Source organism: Sminthopsis crassicaudata, chromosome 1, assembly GCF_048593235.1.
Source record: "Sminthopsis crassicaudata isolate SCR6 chromosome 1, ASM4859323v1, whole genome shotgun sequence".
Classification (NCBI taxonomy): domain Eukaryota; kingdom Metazoa; phylum Chordata; class Mammalia; order Dasyuromorphia; family Dasyuridae; genus Sminthopsis; species Sminthopsis crassicaudata.
The window spans coordinates 599,483,992-599,501,107 of NC_133617.1; the positions used below are offsets into that span (position 1 = coordinate 599,483,992).

Consider the following 17,116-nt stretch of genomic DNA (forward strand, 5'->3'; position numbering starts at 1 on the left):
ATGATACCTATATGATAGCTCCATCATTGTCTTTGGGTACCAACATCACATACAAAGCTACTTTGATTGCCTAGTAATCAATCTAAGTTTTGTTACTAATATTTTTATTGTTTATTATATGACTATGAGAATATGAAATGACTTGTGTATCAGAATTATTTGCAGAAAAAATATACAATGCTAACTTCCATCAGTAATTATTAAAATGGGTCAAAAAAGGGCTTTTATTCTCTCCTAACTTTAATTAGATGCTTCATTTACTCATAAATTTACTTTGTGATCAAAATGTCATTCAAGAACTATTTCTGGAAAACTTATGTCAGGCTTTCATATCTCATTTTCAGGCAACATGAAATAGAAAGAAATTTAGGCTAGCATTCTTCTTTTATTATAAACCAAACCAAACTAGTAAAATAAATTTACTAGTTATGAGTACAAAGAAGTCATTTAACCTTTCTTTCCTCATGAAATGAAAATAAGGATATCTTCTTCGAGGGCTTGTTGTGAGGATCAAATGAGACAATATATGTAAAGCACTTTGCAATTCTTCAAGTGTAATTCCAGTTATTATTCAAGTGTTCCAGTTATTATTATCACAATAAATCCATTCCTAGCTCATCTGAAAACCTGTAACTAAAACTAAGACTAGCCATTTAAAATCTGTAATATTCAAGTTATCCACTTATGAAGGCTATATATTACAATCTGATTGCTGTATTCTAGGCATAGTTTTGGCATCAGGTATTGACAAGTATTAAAGATGAATTTGTCTTTTTACTATCTATTGATTTTTCCTTTGAAATTGCAGTTTCATGTATAATTCTTAATATATCTGATTTACTAATTATAAAAAAATCAGCTGTCAATTTATCTTGTTTCTGTCTGCTTTTCTAACTAAATTCCTTTTCTTTTTCAAGAATAATATTAAAGTTCTCTTGCAATGTGTCACAAACCACCTCACTTTATTAAACAAGTTATATATTGAGTAAGCTTTAATCAGAAATGAGAATTGGAACTACTGGTTCCAGCTTTTAATTAAAAAAATCACTCCTATTATTTCCCAGTGGAATAAATACAACCTCTGGGTCATATTATAACCTTAAGTAGAATAACAACAGTATGTTCTATCATACAACATATTCACATTATGATTTAGTTTTTATAATAGCCACTGATAGTAAAGGGCTCAATATAACTCATAAAGAGTCTGTGAACAAATTCCCTTTTCTTTCCTCAGGGAAAATAAAGTGATACCGTAGCTATATTTTATAGGATATAACATTAGAGATTATTACAGATTGCATCATTTGCAACATTTTTGACTGCAAAAAGAAATTACAAAAGGGACACCATTGAAAAATACCTCTCCTCCACTTTCTTCCCATCAATATTTGTAAAAACCAACAAGAAGGAATACAAAAATAAGAGCATTTGATAAGCTGACATCTTACATCCTTTTCCAAGGGCTTTTGAATAGAATGCTGGACTTCAAAGTCAGAAGACCTGAGTTCAAATAGAGCTTCAGACATTTTCTAGCTGTGAGATATTGGACATATCATTTAATCTCATTCTCAGTTTCCACATATGTAAAATGGGGATAATAACAATACCTAACTCTCAAAGTTGTTGTAAGGATAAAAATATAATATTTGTAAAGTCCTTTGTAAACCTTAAAGTGGTATATAAATGCTAGCTATTATTATCATTGTCGCTATTATTCAGAGTAGTAATAGTGATGGTAATGGTAGTAGTAGTAGTAGTAGTAGTAGTAGTAGTAGTAGTAGTAGTAGTAGTAGTGGTGGTGGTAGTGGTGGTGGTGGTAGTAGTAGTAGTACTAATACTAATACTAGTAATGAGAACAAATCATTATAATCAGAGCATTTTCCATTATGGTTAGCAGCAAAATCACCAGAAGGAAAAACATATTAGGCGAAAGAATAATACAAACATCAGGATAAAGACCACATTGGGTTTTTCATTTGTTTGCTTTTAAAATCTTGAGTCAACATTACTTTTCCTAGATGTGTAATTTAAATGGGTGAAAGAAAACATAAAATTGAAGAGAAAAAATACGATCAAGCTGAATTAAATGTTAATGATTTTCAAGTCATGTTTACCTAAGACTGTCACTCTTTATTTCTATTATCAAGCTCTGACATATCACATAGTAGGCAGCAAGACTATCACTATTAATGGTGATGTCAGCAGTGAGATACCTGAATTAATAGTGGCAAACTGGGACAACCTAGTTTTTCAGTATGGCATGATTCACTCATAATTCAACAGACCCAGTTTCAATGCCATTTATAGTTTTTTGAATATGGTCTTCTCACAGTGCAGCCTAATTTTCTAGTTCTGGACTAACTCAAAGTCCAGTTTATTCTCAACTATACAAAGGAACTTCTCTTATCCCTCTACCAAGATATAATGCTTGTTTAACACTATGATAATGGTGAAAAGGTTCCAGTGGGAAGAAAAGGAGAAATGTTTTCCAATGTGGTCCTTCATAATCTCTTTTTCTAGTCAAAAATATTATAAATGATGCAATCTGTAATACTCTTTAATGTAGCATATAGTTTATATAGTACTATATCTCCTTCAGTCAATTAATTTTCATTAATCCTTGTCCTTCCTGAGTTTGATTTCTCACTTGGGTTTCTTCATCTATAAAATGAGAGAACAGCATTAGATTATCCATCAAGTCTCTTCTATCCCTAAGATTTTATGTTGTACTTTTACACTTCAATTTATTCTATAAATTAGCATATATCAAAACTATTTGGCACTGGTTAAAAATAGAAATATGTGTAGAATACACTAGAGGGGGGAAATTAAAACAATCAAATTTAATAACTCAGTGTTCCACCAATCTCCAAACCTAAAGCACTTGGTAAAGAATTTCCTATTTGATAAGAACTATAAGAAAAATTTGAAAGCAATTTCATCAAAACTGATTATATTAAGTTAACTATGTATTGAACATGTTAAACATAAATGTACTACAATAAGCTCAAAATGAATTTTCAACCTAAATATTAGTGTCCATGCCAAAATAAAGTTTTGAAAAAGATTTAAATAAGTACTTTTCACTGTTATGGAAAAAAAAGAAGTATTCTTGAATAAATAAAGGAGATAGGTAATAACAAAAAATAACAATAAAAAAATAACAACAACAACAAAAAAAAACCCAAAAGATGAAGTGAGAAACTTTTGAATGAAGAAAAGCAGTGTAACTAGTATAAAAGAGAAATTACCATTTGGGAAAAAATATTGTATCAAATATCTCTGATAAGTCTAATATTCAGAATATAGGGGATTAATAAGCATATAAGTACACACATATACTCTGTAAACATTTATGTATGTATATATGTGCATGTGTGTGCATGTATGCACATATACATATATTTTTATATATGACCAAAGTCATCCCCTGATGGATGAGTGACTAAAGTATAGAAACACTTCTTAAAAGATGAATTGCAAAGTATTAAGGGCCTTATGAAATTGTTCCAAATCACAATAGAAGAAGTACAAGTAAAATCAATTCTAAGATTTCATTTTATTTCTATTAAATTGTCAAAGATGACAAAAAATTCCAAAAAAGTCAATGTTAAATGAATCAAAGAAAAACAGATATATTAGTATCTTGCAGGCATAGTTGTGAAGTGATCCAACCATTTCAAAAAACTGTATGGGGGGATGATTTTAAAAAGTGATTAAAATTTTCCTGTCTGAGATCTTATGGCTTAAGTATAATTCCCATAGAGATAAAATAAAGAAATGTCCCATATGCACCAAAAACTTTTTTTAGAAATGCTCCTTCTAATAGCAAAGAACTAGGGAAAGAAAGTCAATATACCTTGATTGGGGATTGGATCAACAAATGAAACAAAATATTTGATTTGATTATTTTTTAAATCTGATAAAGGAATTTAGATGGCTATATATTCTAGATCATGGCTAGTCCTGATTAGCATACAATATTAAAAACACTATTTTAAAGTACTGAAGATCAATAAATGGGGAAAATTTTTTTTAAAAAAGAAATAAAAAATTTCCGGATTCTATTCTACCTAAGTGAGACTTGAATTTTTCTAACCAATTCTCAGGATTCAGTAGGAATGATGGTTCCTATCTCCAACCAGGTACAGAAACTGAGTTCATGACATTCAAAGAAGATGATGAATAGCAATCCCCCCCCAAAAAAATGTGACCAGATTGGACAGGCTTCCTTAGATATAAGTAGTTAACATACATAAAGCTTATGAATTGTGATATGAAGGTTCACCCTCAATTTTGAACAAGTTGAGAAGCATTACTCTTTGCCTCTTTTTGTTATTACTAAGCCACAATCCTTGTAATTTTACTGTCCAGGGGACCTTCTCATATGCTCCCATGACTGGTTCTATGTTTTCTATTCATATTCTAATTGTATACAGTCAAGGGAAAAATAAATAGTTGCCTATCTAAGAAAAAAAATTTGTTTCTTATACTTTCTGGTAATCTGGTAAAATGTTGGAAATTCCCTTTATAAGAATTATATCATTGTATTATATTAATTATATCATACTATACCATACTATATAATATTATTATATCATATCATATTACATATTATATATAATATAAGAATTTGAAAGAATTATTCCTTTGGATTAATAGTCACTTTTTTAAAAAATTATTAAATACATAGATTGTTCAATCATTTCCATCATATCCAATTCTTCATGACTTCATTTGAGGTTTTCTTGGCAAAGATACTGGAATGGAATGTACTGTTGGTGGAGTTGTAAACTGATCCAATCATTTTAAAGAGTAAATTGGAACTATGTCCAAAGGGTTATAAAATTGTGTATGCCCTTTGGTCCAGCAATATCACTACTAAGTCTGTATCCCAAAGAGATTTTTAAAAGTGTGGAAGTGGGCAACTAGGTGGTGCAGTGGATAGAGCACCAACCTTGAAGTCAGAAGGACCTGAGTTCAAATCTGGTATCAGACACATCACTTTTTAGCTGTATGACTCTGGGTAAATCACTTAATCCCAATTGCCTCAAAAAAAAAGTGTGGAGTAAGGGAGAGGAACTATTTGTACAAAAATATTTATAGCAGCTTTTTTTGTGGTGGCTAACACTTGGAAATCCAAGGGATACTCATCAATTGGGAAATGGTTAAACAGGCTATGTTATATGGTTTTAATAGATTATTATTGTGTGAAATGACAAGCAGGATGATTTCAGGAAAAAAAAAACCTGAAAAGATTTATATAAACTAATGCATAGCAAAGTGAACAGAACCAAGAGAATGTTATACATAGCAGCAGCAATATTGTTCAAAAAAGAACTGTGAATGACTGTTGTCAGCAGTTGTCAGCTATTGTTAACAATATAATGATCTAAGACAATCTAAAGGACTAATGATAAAACACACTGTCTCCAGAGAAAAAGAACTGATATTTTTCAAATACAGACTGAAGTTATTACTTTTCATTTTCTTTTTTTATTTTATTCAAATCTTTTTGTACAAAATGACTAATATAGAAATGTTTTACATAATTCACAAGTATAACCTATATGTGATTTTTTTACTATCTCAAGAAAGGGAGAGGGAAAGGAGGAAGAGATAGAATTTAAATAAAAATGTTTTTTTTTAAATGGTAAAAAAATATATATATATACTGGAGTAGTTTGCCATTTCCTTTTCTAGTTTATTTAACAAATGAGGAAACTGAGGCAAATGGGATTAAATGACACAGCTAGTGTCTGAGGTCAACTTTGAACTCATGAAGATGTCTTCTGGACTCCAGGCCCTGAGTTCTATTTACTGAACCACCTAGTTGTCCCCAATTACCCAAGTACAAAAATATAAACATAAATAATAGTCTGCCAATATAACCTTGATTAAGTTTAAGTAAAGAAAAATAACTTCTATTTATTACCTTTGCTAGAAGAAGGCAGGGGCCTAATGGAATCAGAGAATAGATAAGAGTTTAATGATTAGGTACAGGAACCAGATAGGTTCTCTGATTTGGGGGATGTGGGTGATTAAGAAGAAGATGACAGAACTATAGATTAATACTTAGAAGGGAATTCAAAATCATCTAGTTTAATTTCTTCACTTTAAAAATGAGGAAAATAAGCCCCTAAAGTAAATCTTCTTGACCAGATAGTTTAGAGAGTGCAGACTCTGTGATCATGGTGTAAGCCTATGTGAGACACAAATCAGTGCAAATGACATTGAAGAAGGGGTATTATCATCTGCTTTGCATCTGTATCTTAATTACCATGAGACTTTTCTATCTGATTTGCAGCTAAAACCTTCCTTTTGTGTTTTTATCACCATTAGAAGTGAATTTCCTGAAATTAGGGACTATCTGAATTTTCTATATGTATATTTTCCACAGTGCTTAATAGAGTACTTTGCACATAGTGCTTCCAGCATGCTTCATTTACTCATTTAAATGGGATGTCCTAGACAGCTGAGGCACTGAGTGCTTGGAAGAGATGAAGTTACAAAAAGAAGTTGGAAGGAGCAAGATGTGATGGAGAAAAATATCAAGGAAACATCACTTCTGTCATAGTTTTGCTCAGAGTCCTCTGAGGTCAGCACCTGGGAGCACAATAAATGGGCTAGTTCCTGCAAACCTGGGTGCTTTCATTTAGTGCTTTCATCAACCAGCAAGACAAACCATTGGTCATGATAATAATAAATGGAAGACAGATCCAATTAGGAAACTGAAGGGATAGTTTTCCCATGCTGCCCTTTGGTACCTTCTATTACATAATATTAAAGAGTTCAGAGTCAGCTTAAGAGAATCATAATCAAAGGCTCTATCACTCACTTATATCATATGGGCAGTTAGGTGACCAGTGAATAGAGTACTAGGCTTGGAATCAGAAAGACTCATCTTCATGAGTTCATATCCAGCTTCAGACACTTACTAACTGTGTGATCCTGATCAAGTTATTTAACTTTGTTTGCCTCCTTTCCTTATCTCTAAAATGAGCTGGAAAACAACTAGACTGACTATTGTCCGTTATGATTACCAGTTCTTGGGTCAAAACTTTAAAGTTCTCATGGCAGCTAGGTGTTACAATGAGCATTTGATTTGACAATAGGAAAATAAATTCAAATCCAGTCCCAGTCACTTACCAGCTAAGGGAGCTTGGGTAAGTCATTTAATCTCATTTTGCCTCAATATTCTTATCTGCAAACTGAGTATAATAGGATCCTTCTTTACAGTTGCTTTGAGTAACAAATGAGATAACATATCAAACACTTTGTAAATCTTAAAGCTCATTTCTTCTAGCTCCATTTCTTTGCTTCCCACCTCTCCATATACATGTATAAGTTATTATTATATGCTATATTATTATATGCTGTTATTATTATTGTTTCTATAATAGGAATGGTGAGTATGATATAATTGGAGCCACCATTCTTTAGCAGCTAAAGATCTGAAGGATATTCTTCCCCCCCCCCAAAAAAAAAAAAAACTTACCATTTTCAGAAGATATAAAGAAAAATCACTTAAGTTAATATAAAGAAAAGTCAACATTTGCAATGATAAAATTCTACTACATGGGACAGGATTTTCAGAATTGAAGTATTTCAGCCATTTCCTGACCAAAAGCATGATTCCTTGTTCAACATTGTGTCATATATTTAGCTAATAAAGGATGCCTTTCAGCAGTGCCATAAGAATATCTGAGAGCAAATGATGTTATGTTGAATTCAGGTTCTAAAAATGTTATAAAGTTGCTGATTTTTTGCCATTTTTAAATTTATTTTTTAAATTATATTTTGTTATTTATAATTATTTATATAATTATAAAAATTTATTTTATTTATAATTTTTATTTATTTATAATTATTTATATAATATATATATATATATATAAAATTATAATGTTTTTAATTATATTTTGACATTGAAAGGCAGCATAATATCATAGATAAAAAATCAGATCAAGAGTTAAGAAGACCTGAGTTCAAATCCTACTTTTGACACACTGGCTATAGGAAACCATGGGAAATCATTCAAAACCCCATTAACACAGACAACTCTCTAAGTCTATAAATGAAAAAGTGGTTGGTAATAGTGGAAGAATTTTTTTTTGTCTGGAGTGCCCTCTATTAATCTAATCACAAGTCCTGTACAAAAATTATTATGAAATTACATATGATCTCAACCCTCGGCTTTAATAGTAAGCATAAAATGTCCCTCTCTTTAATGGACAATATAGCTCTAGAGATCATTAATCTTTAAAGTCAGTGCTGTTCAGTTCGGGTCACTCTTACATTTCATCCAGGGTCATCTCCAGCCATCTTGATCTATCTCTTGCTGTTACAGGACCCAGTTGCTTCTGGAGGGGAAAGTGACATAACTTTGCCCAGTCCTTCATCACTTAACTATAATTCACTTTCATGTCATGGCATCACCTTCCTGATGTCATGGTCCTCTTTGAGAACAAAGGACAAATAGCAACGTTTATTGAAAACTTTTTAACTTTTGACGCATGCTACCTACTTTTTCTTCACTGCAATCCTGACATTTGGAGGTTTCATAGATGTTGTTTTCCGGGTTTGCCCAAGGAAATAGAGGCACACAGAAGTTTTAAGTGACTTATGTCAGAAAGAGCAGCTGCTTAGGAAATGGAAGACATTGCTCTAGTGCTAGGTATGATAGGGCAGCTAGGTGACACAATAGACAGAGCATCAGGTCTGGAGTCAAATGTGGCCTTTACATGCTGTAAGATTCTGGGCAAGTCACTTAACCCTGTTTCCTCAGTTTCCTCAATTATAAAATGAACTGGAGAAGAAATTACAAACTACCCCCACATAGCTGCCAAGAAAACCCCAAATGGGGTTTGGACATGATTGAAATGACTGGACAATAACAACAACCTAGTTACGCTATGACCCTGCTGTATGACCTTGGGGGAAAAATCACTTAACGGTTTTTGATCTACTTTCTACATCTGTAAAAAGACAGGTTTTGGCTACATGCTATCTAACACTTTGAAAACAAGGCCACATAGCTATAATTAGAAGACCCAGGACTTCCCACTTGCATTCTAATACTTTCTGTTGGATCACATTATTCTCCTAGCCTTGACCTTGAGTGTCTTGAGGATTGGTCACTTTCTCTCCACATCTCATTTGCATATAACTCCCAAGACTGTTGAACAATAACAAATAAAGAGAATAGAAAGCACATTCTAAGTGGAAAGATTCCTGTGAATGAATTTTTTAAAGGCTTCTATTTCTGGTAAAAAAAAAAATTGCTCCAAGCTTCTGAATTTATTTTCCATCATTATTTTTAAGTCTATGCACAGGACTACATGGCTCTCTTAGGAACATGAAGCAGAACCCATGGTTTGATTTGCCCAGTGGGCGTTCACACTCATTGGCATGAAACAGAAATGGGAATAATGAAAGTGACAGCTTGTCCCTGACAATGGGTGTTTCTCTGACCTAAAAAGCTCCATTTTGAAGATTTTTTTTTAGTTAACTATTCCAAACCAGCTCAGGAAATACTCACAACTATGACTTAGCTAATGCCTCTGTGCCTGAAGCCTTGAAAGAAATGCAGGTATAGTCTAGGGGAAAAAACGAATACAAACCCAAGTAAAGAGGACCATTGTTCTTTGACTATTGATTTCCTTTGAATTACCAGGTAAATGAGAATTTGCGTTTCTCATATACACACTGGAGGGTCAGTGAGCAATGCTGGACAAAATGACAAAAGAAAAAGGACCTCTCAGGATCATGTTGTCTCTTGCTGTTCCCTGATTATCCAGAGATCTCCATTGTGAAACCCACTCCTTGATACAACTGATAGTGCCTCATCTCCAAAATCACTTCAGAACCTCAAAGTCCTTCAGGGAACTTGATCTTTAGTTGTTAGAAAAAGAGTAGCTGGATTAAATTAATTCGCATCAAAGTGTGAATGACTGATAGTCTTCAGTTTTATTTCTCCAGAGGGATTTCTAATTTGGAAAAATAGCTTACTGATATGTATAGAACTAGCTGTGTAAATATGGATTACACACACACACACACACACACACACACACACACACACACACACACACACACCTCCTTTCCCTTTTTTAGAGCTGTCATGTCATTTGTATATCTTTTCTGTACTGCTCATAGTTGATAGCGTCAATGGCTTTGGAGGGCTGGGTTCAAATCTGACACCTCCTACAGGACCTTGGATGAATTACTACATTTCCCTGGGAAATACTTTTCTCTTCTATAAAATGAAAAGCTTGGATTCTATGGCCTCTTTTGGTTCTATAGCTGTGATTCTATGTTTATATCATAGTTGCTGGTGTTTTATATTCTCTAGTTAAGTTCAAGCTCTTTGAGAATAAGGACCATATGTTACTCATCTTTATACTGCCCTCAACCTTTAAGAAAAAATACTGTTTGTGGAATACAATCAGAAGACATTTGTCATTAGAATTAAAAGAACATAGAAAATGCTCTTTCTACAAACTGTGGATGCATTCATATAAAGCAGCTCCTTTTCTGTCTTTGGAGGGGTCATGCTGATGCTTGGCTTGCAGAATGGATGGAGCACAGTACAAATTCTGTGAGAAAATGGGCCATCTGGAAGCCATACGTCATTCAAAATCCCTCAGAAGGAGTCTGGGAGGCTAGCATAGCAGTGCAGGTTACCTCCAATCAGGTGATTTCTATTATTCAGATGGTGGCAAACTTGGATCCCATGATTAGGACCACTTGTCAGTGACCCAAAGTCTTAAGGAGATTGTGATATTTGCAATGTAGACTTCAATAATTTAAAAAATACTAATTTTATTAGTATGCTCACTCCTTCCATTAATACAGATCAAACCCTGGGAATCACTTAATACAGTAAATCTTTGCTTTTTTTGTGTCATGGATTCTTTTGGCACTCTGGATACAGATGCCTCTCAGAATGACATTTTTAAATGAACAATTTTTTTAAAAAGAAAGCAATTATAATTAATATTTTAACTTAGTATTAGTTAAATTAATAATAATATTAAATAGTACTTATTAAAATGTTTTTAAAAATTATAGACCTCAGGTTAAGAATCTCTTCATAAGGTTCTTTTGAGGAGTAACTTTTACTCCTTCCTCATCCCTCAAATTATCATCATTACTCTGAATGTAATTAGAATGGTTTTGGTTGAAGAACATACAATTCATAGCCAAGTTCATACCTGAAGATTTTTATCCTGGTAGGACCCAGTTAGAGCTCTAGTCTTTGAAAACTGGAGCATTCTAGCATTCGAGAATAAGGCATCAGAAGAGAATGTCATAGAACGAGTTACAACCATAACTGTAAGATTTGGGAGTCAGTATCCTACAAGGGAAAGATTATTTTTATAATAATATCTTTTCTAAATCACTATTAATTAGATAAATGAAAATTAAGACAACTCTGAGGTACCATTACACATGTGGTTAAACTGGGGCACTAACACATTGGTGGAGTTGTGATCTGATTCAACCATTCTGGAGAGTAATTTGGAACTATGCCCAAAGAATTGTCAAACTATGCATACCCTTTGATCCAGCAGTGTCTCTACTGAGTCTGTATCCCAAGAAATAATAAAGAGGAAAAAGGACCCACATGTACAAAAATGTTTGTAGCAGCTTTTTTTTTTGAGGTGGCAAGGAATTAGAAACTGAATAGATGTCTATCCCTTGGAAAATGGTTGAATAAGTTATGGTATATGATTGTTATAGAATATTATTGTTCTATAAGAAATGATCAGCAGATAATTTTAGAGAGGACTGGAAAGACTTACATGAACTAATGCTAAGTGAAGTGAGTAAAATCAAGAGAATATTGTACACAGCAACAAAATCATATGATGATCAACTGTAATAGACTTGGTTCCTTTCAACTATGAGGTGATTCAGACCAGTTCCAATAGACTTGTGATGGAGAGAGCCACCTGCAACCAGGGAAAGGACTATGGGAACTGAATGTGGATCACAATATAGTATTTTCAACTTTTTTTGTTGTTGTTTGCTTGATTTTTATTTTTTCTCATTTTTTACCTTTTTGATCTGATTTTTCTTTTACTACATGATAAATGTGGAAATATGTTTAAAAGAATTGCACATTTAATCTATTTTGGATGATTTACCATCCAGGAGAGGGATTGGGGGCAAGGGAGGGAGAAGAATTTGGAACATAGGGTTTTGCAGAGATGAATGTTGAAAACTATCTTTGCATATATTTTGACAATAAAAATCTATTATTAAAATAAATAAATAAAAGAACCACATAAAATATAATAATCGTTTTTTTTTTAATTTTTAAAAACACATGCAGAGATAGTTTTCAACATTCACCTCTGCAAAAACCTATATTTCAAATTCTTCTCCCTCTTTCTTCCCCTTCTCCCTCCCTTAGACTAGAGGAAAGATGAGTCCCAACAATTGAGTGTGAATTTGGGCTCCCTTATTTATTATTTATACAATATTTGCAAATCATTACTTTCTGGGCTTTAATTTCCTTATCTACTAAATTAGATAATTGGACAGAATGGTTCTGAAGTTCTCTATTAGCCTAAAAAATGGATATTAATGCAAGTCACTTTTAATTAAGATCCTTCAAGTGCTATATACTAACATATTGTATATGTGCATATTATATTATATATTAGTATTTTCTTTATATAGCATGTGAGTAGTATTGGTATAGTAATAATTAGTTAAGATAATCTTAATCAGAAAGATTCACAAAGGCTTCATGGAAGACCTGTCACTGTAGTGAATTAAAGAAAAGAAGAATCTACAAAAATATCTTGAGACTGGTTATAAAATAACGTTTCATAGTTTTATTGCTGTTTAATCTTTTTGAATTAGAGCCAAGAAGGCTGACAACCATCTCTATCAAATCTAAATAACTAATTTGTTTTTAAAAGCTTCTGCTGTCTGATAGTAAATTCAAAAATAAGGGTGGTGTTGTTTTAATTTGAATTCAGGAAGAAAGGTTAAGCAAAGATTCTCAAGTTTAACACATTTTTATTTCAGAAAATATAATAAGTACTCAGGCTATCATTATTTTTCCCCAATGGTTTCGCACAGTGACTTGGAATATTTGAATTCATTCTTTTTAGACAGATGATTGTTAAGCTTTTAAAGACTAACAAGAAAATGACAATCTAGTGAAATGTCAAAATTATTTAGCTAATTTTACCAATCACCTGATGGGGTTTTATGACATACAGTTTCTTTTCAGTTGCTGTAAATATGTTCAGACTCACTTGAGACTAAAACATGCATCTAATGATACTTCTTAGCTGGGAGAGGGGTCAAGATACTTCCTCTGAATCAGATACTCTAATCTTTTTGTCTGCCATATTCTTAGATCATTGCCTTTAAAGTATGGAGTATTAACTAATATCAACTTTTTTCCTGATTTTAGCTACCTACTTGGAAGGGTTTGGAACATTTATATACTGACTACTATGTGCCAGGTATTATGCTAAGTACTTCATAAATATTATCTCATTTTATCTTCACAACAACTCTATGAATTAGGTGTTGTTATTATACCCATTTTACAGTTGTGAAAACCAAAGCAAACAGGTTAAATGAGTCATAGTAGTACTCAGATCTTCCTAACATTAAGCCCAACACTCTATCCATGGTACCACCTAGCTACTTTATTAATAATACCTATAAATGATAAAAGTCAGAATGAGAATTGACATTAACGTTATCAATATGCAATTAAACATTTATTGTGCTAAGTGCTAGAGATGAAAGAAAATACAGTGCATTACTCTAAAAATCTTACAGACTAGGAAGAGGAAATAAACCATGTACTCACATAACAATAATAATGCCCACTTAATTAGTACTTTGATATTTAAAAAGTACTTTTTTCAAACGTTATGATTCAACAACTGTCAGAAAAGATATCATTTTTACTAAGGGAAAACATCTGAACCTTGATGCTTGGAAAAAGTAAAGGCAAAAGAAAAAGGGGGTGACAGAGGATGAGATGGATAGATAGTGTCATGGAACCAATGGACATGAGTTTGAACAGACTTCAAGAAATAGTGTGGGAAAGAAGAGCCTGACATACAGTGGTTCATGGTATCATGAAAAATCTAAAATTAATGAACACATAAACAACAACAAAAAAATTTTAGCTCCCCCACGATCCACCAAAACAGGGATCTCTGACGGTTGGGAATTTCAAGAGCCCAAATCAAACCAGGGTCATGAAAGTGTAGTGTACTAGGTCCTACATTTGAAATCAAAGAATCTAGAGAAATTCTGTAAACATGATGATAAAATGGCACCTAGTGAAATCCAGAGTCCCTATAAATATCTCATTAAATTTCTATTAAAATGCTTCAGAAGGAAAAGTGATAAACCATTAAAAAACCAAAAAGAGAAATAGACATAAATTTCTCCATCTAGTTTAAGATATCACCGATAGTAAGAATCTTGTGGAAGCAGTAAACATAACCAGCCTGATTCTACCCTCCAAATCATGCATTTTCCCCTGGCCTCCATTTTCCAACATTGAACCTCTTTTATACTTCTTGTCAAGAGCTAGATTTCTCCTTCAGCCTCCTTTCTGGAATAATGGAACTGACTTTTAAAGCTCACCCAGAGCCGTGGTCTCTTCCTCTTCCTGTTAAAGTTTCATTTTTCTCCTGACTCATGCAAGGGACTTGTTTCAATCTCATGAAGGGATCACCTGGCATGACTGCAATTTTACACTTAGTTTAACATTTCATTATTGGGCACTTTTTTCTGTGAGTAGCTCTACGGGAAAAAAAAAAAAAACAAAGCAACAACTCCTTTATATATATATACATATATGTATATATATATATATGTATATATATATATATATATATATATATATATATCTTTACATATTATTACATATATATATATATCTTTACATATTATTACATATATCTATATATCTATTTTTAATATTGGGTTCCTAGAATTGGGTGCTCCTGCAATTGCTGAAGTGATGTTTTACAACAATAAACATTGAAGGCTTCCTTGTCCCTTGTCCTTTTATGACTATCCAAACCAATGAAGGTTTGCTCCTAATGTGCTTCCTCAGGACATTCACAGAAGTGTTAATTTTGAAAACAGCCTAGGTTAACTAAAGTTCCCTAAGGCAAATAGGAAATTAAGAGCCTTGGATAATCTTTAAAGAGTGGATTGTCATTAGTATATCTGAAATGGAATTCAATCTTACAGGTAAAAGGGCTACCAATATCTATGACACAAATACTACAAAACTCCTTTGACAATCAAAGTATTATCACTCAAACAAATAAATTGAATCCTTTAGGAATAGATTGAGGTTTCAAACTCAAACAATTTAGAAACTTACTAATTAACTCCAAAGTAGTCATATCTCCATCTAGTTAGATTACAGTAATCAGATGGAATCAGTCATTTATCTTACATGAATATTAATAGAGCAATTTATGGGCTGTGAACCCAACTATAAGCCATCAACAATCATACTAACTTCTGCTCGTTATTGGACTTTGATGTCTTTAGAAGAGAGCAAGCAAATGACTTTGTACAGCTTTGCCTCACTTAAATCCAATTCAGGTACAAGTCAAGACATCAATCACACTGTGATGTCATTGGTCTATGAAAATGAAGGATGAACAACAAATTGTGTCAATGCGACCTATGTACCATACATTTGAAATCTTCAATATTTGTAGCAATCTATCTAGTGCAAAGGTGGCTGCACAGTCAGGGATGATAAGTGGAAATCAGGAAGATGGAAGGGGTAGGGTAGCAGGACTTTAAAAATAATATATTTGATAATGACAACAAATGGGGAGAAGAAAAGGAGGAATAGCAAAAGGTAAGAGCAAAGGATCTTTATTCACAGAAACAGTAACAGTAGGAAATTATTGCTGATGATCCAAGATATTTATTTTCACATTAAGCAATCTTTTTAAAATTAGAAATTGTTTTTTAATTGAGAGTTAGAATGGAAATTTAAAAAATTTAAAATAAATGGAAGAGCCAAAGGGCAATAAATATCCAAAGGATACTGATTGGTGAGAAAAGGTCTAAATAAAGAGGCATTTGCTCTTCTCTATTTCCTTTCCTTGGCTTCCTGTGACGTTTTGTTTGTCTTTCTAATTTAGAACATCATCTTGCTAAATAGACTATCTAATTCCAAGCATTTTTATGTTGTCTAGCACATTATAAGGCTCCAGCAAATGTTTTAAAATACTAGCAATGACTTTAAGCCAGCTTCATAACTTCAGCATCATCCTTGACTCCTCTTCTCTCATTCTTCCATATCCCATCAGAATAAACGACAACCTTCACACCCAATTATGTTCTAACTTGTATACCACTACATTTTTTGTATTTATCATCTTTTTCTACTTACTGTCTAGATGATTGTGATAAGTGTCTAATAATGTCCTCTCTGCCTCATGCTTTTATCCCTCTCTACTTCATAGACATAACACAGTTACCAAAGTGACATTCCTAAAAGCAAGCCTGACTATGTCACTCTCCTGCTCAGGAAGTTTTCATGGCTCCTTATTGCTTCTATATAAAATTCCAAATTCTTTTTGGATTTGGAAGGACATTTGATGTCCTTCACCCTATGATCCCAGCCTTTCTATATTGACTCTAATTTATTCACCTGCCATATCTTTTCTTCATAGAATATAAACTATTTGAGGGCACGGACTATTTCATTTTTGTCTTCATATTCCCAGAGTTTAGTGAAAAGTGTTAAGTGTTGAATAAATATAAGAAAGTTAAATAAGAAAGTTATCAAATATTAACAGTGACTATAACTTTTCATTTACCTTTTATCTCTTATTTGAGAAAATTAAGGGATGAGCCCAAAGAAAGGGAAATCTCTCTTAGATAAGCAATCAACAAACAGCCCCTTCTCTGTGCCAGATGCTGTGTGAGATTTTATGGATATTAATACAAAAGTCTGAACCAATCTCTACTCTCAAGAAGCTTAGAAGCAATATGTATAAGTATAGGAGACAAAACAGCTTTTCTTATTCCTAGAATTTTGCAGCTAAGAACAAATCTTTCTTTTTCAATGATGCTTTCTCTC

The 17,116-nt window shown here is 32.7% G+C and overlaps 1 protein-coding gene across 2 annotated transcripts in view; it reads right to left on the minus strand.

Annotated features, from left to right (window-relative positions):
* RAB3C (RAB3C, member RAS oncogene family) overlaps positions 1 to 17,116 on the minus strand; it is a 311,932-nt gene that overhangs the window by 240,137 nt on the left and 54,679 nt on the right. The window lies entirely within an intron of this gene.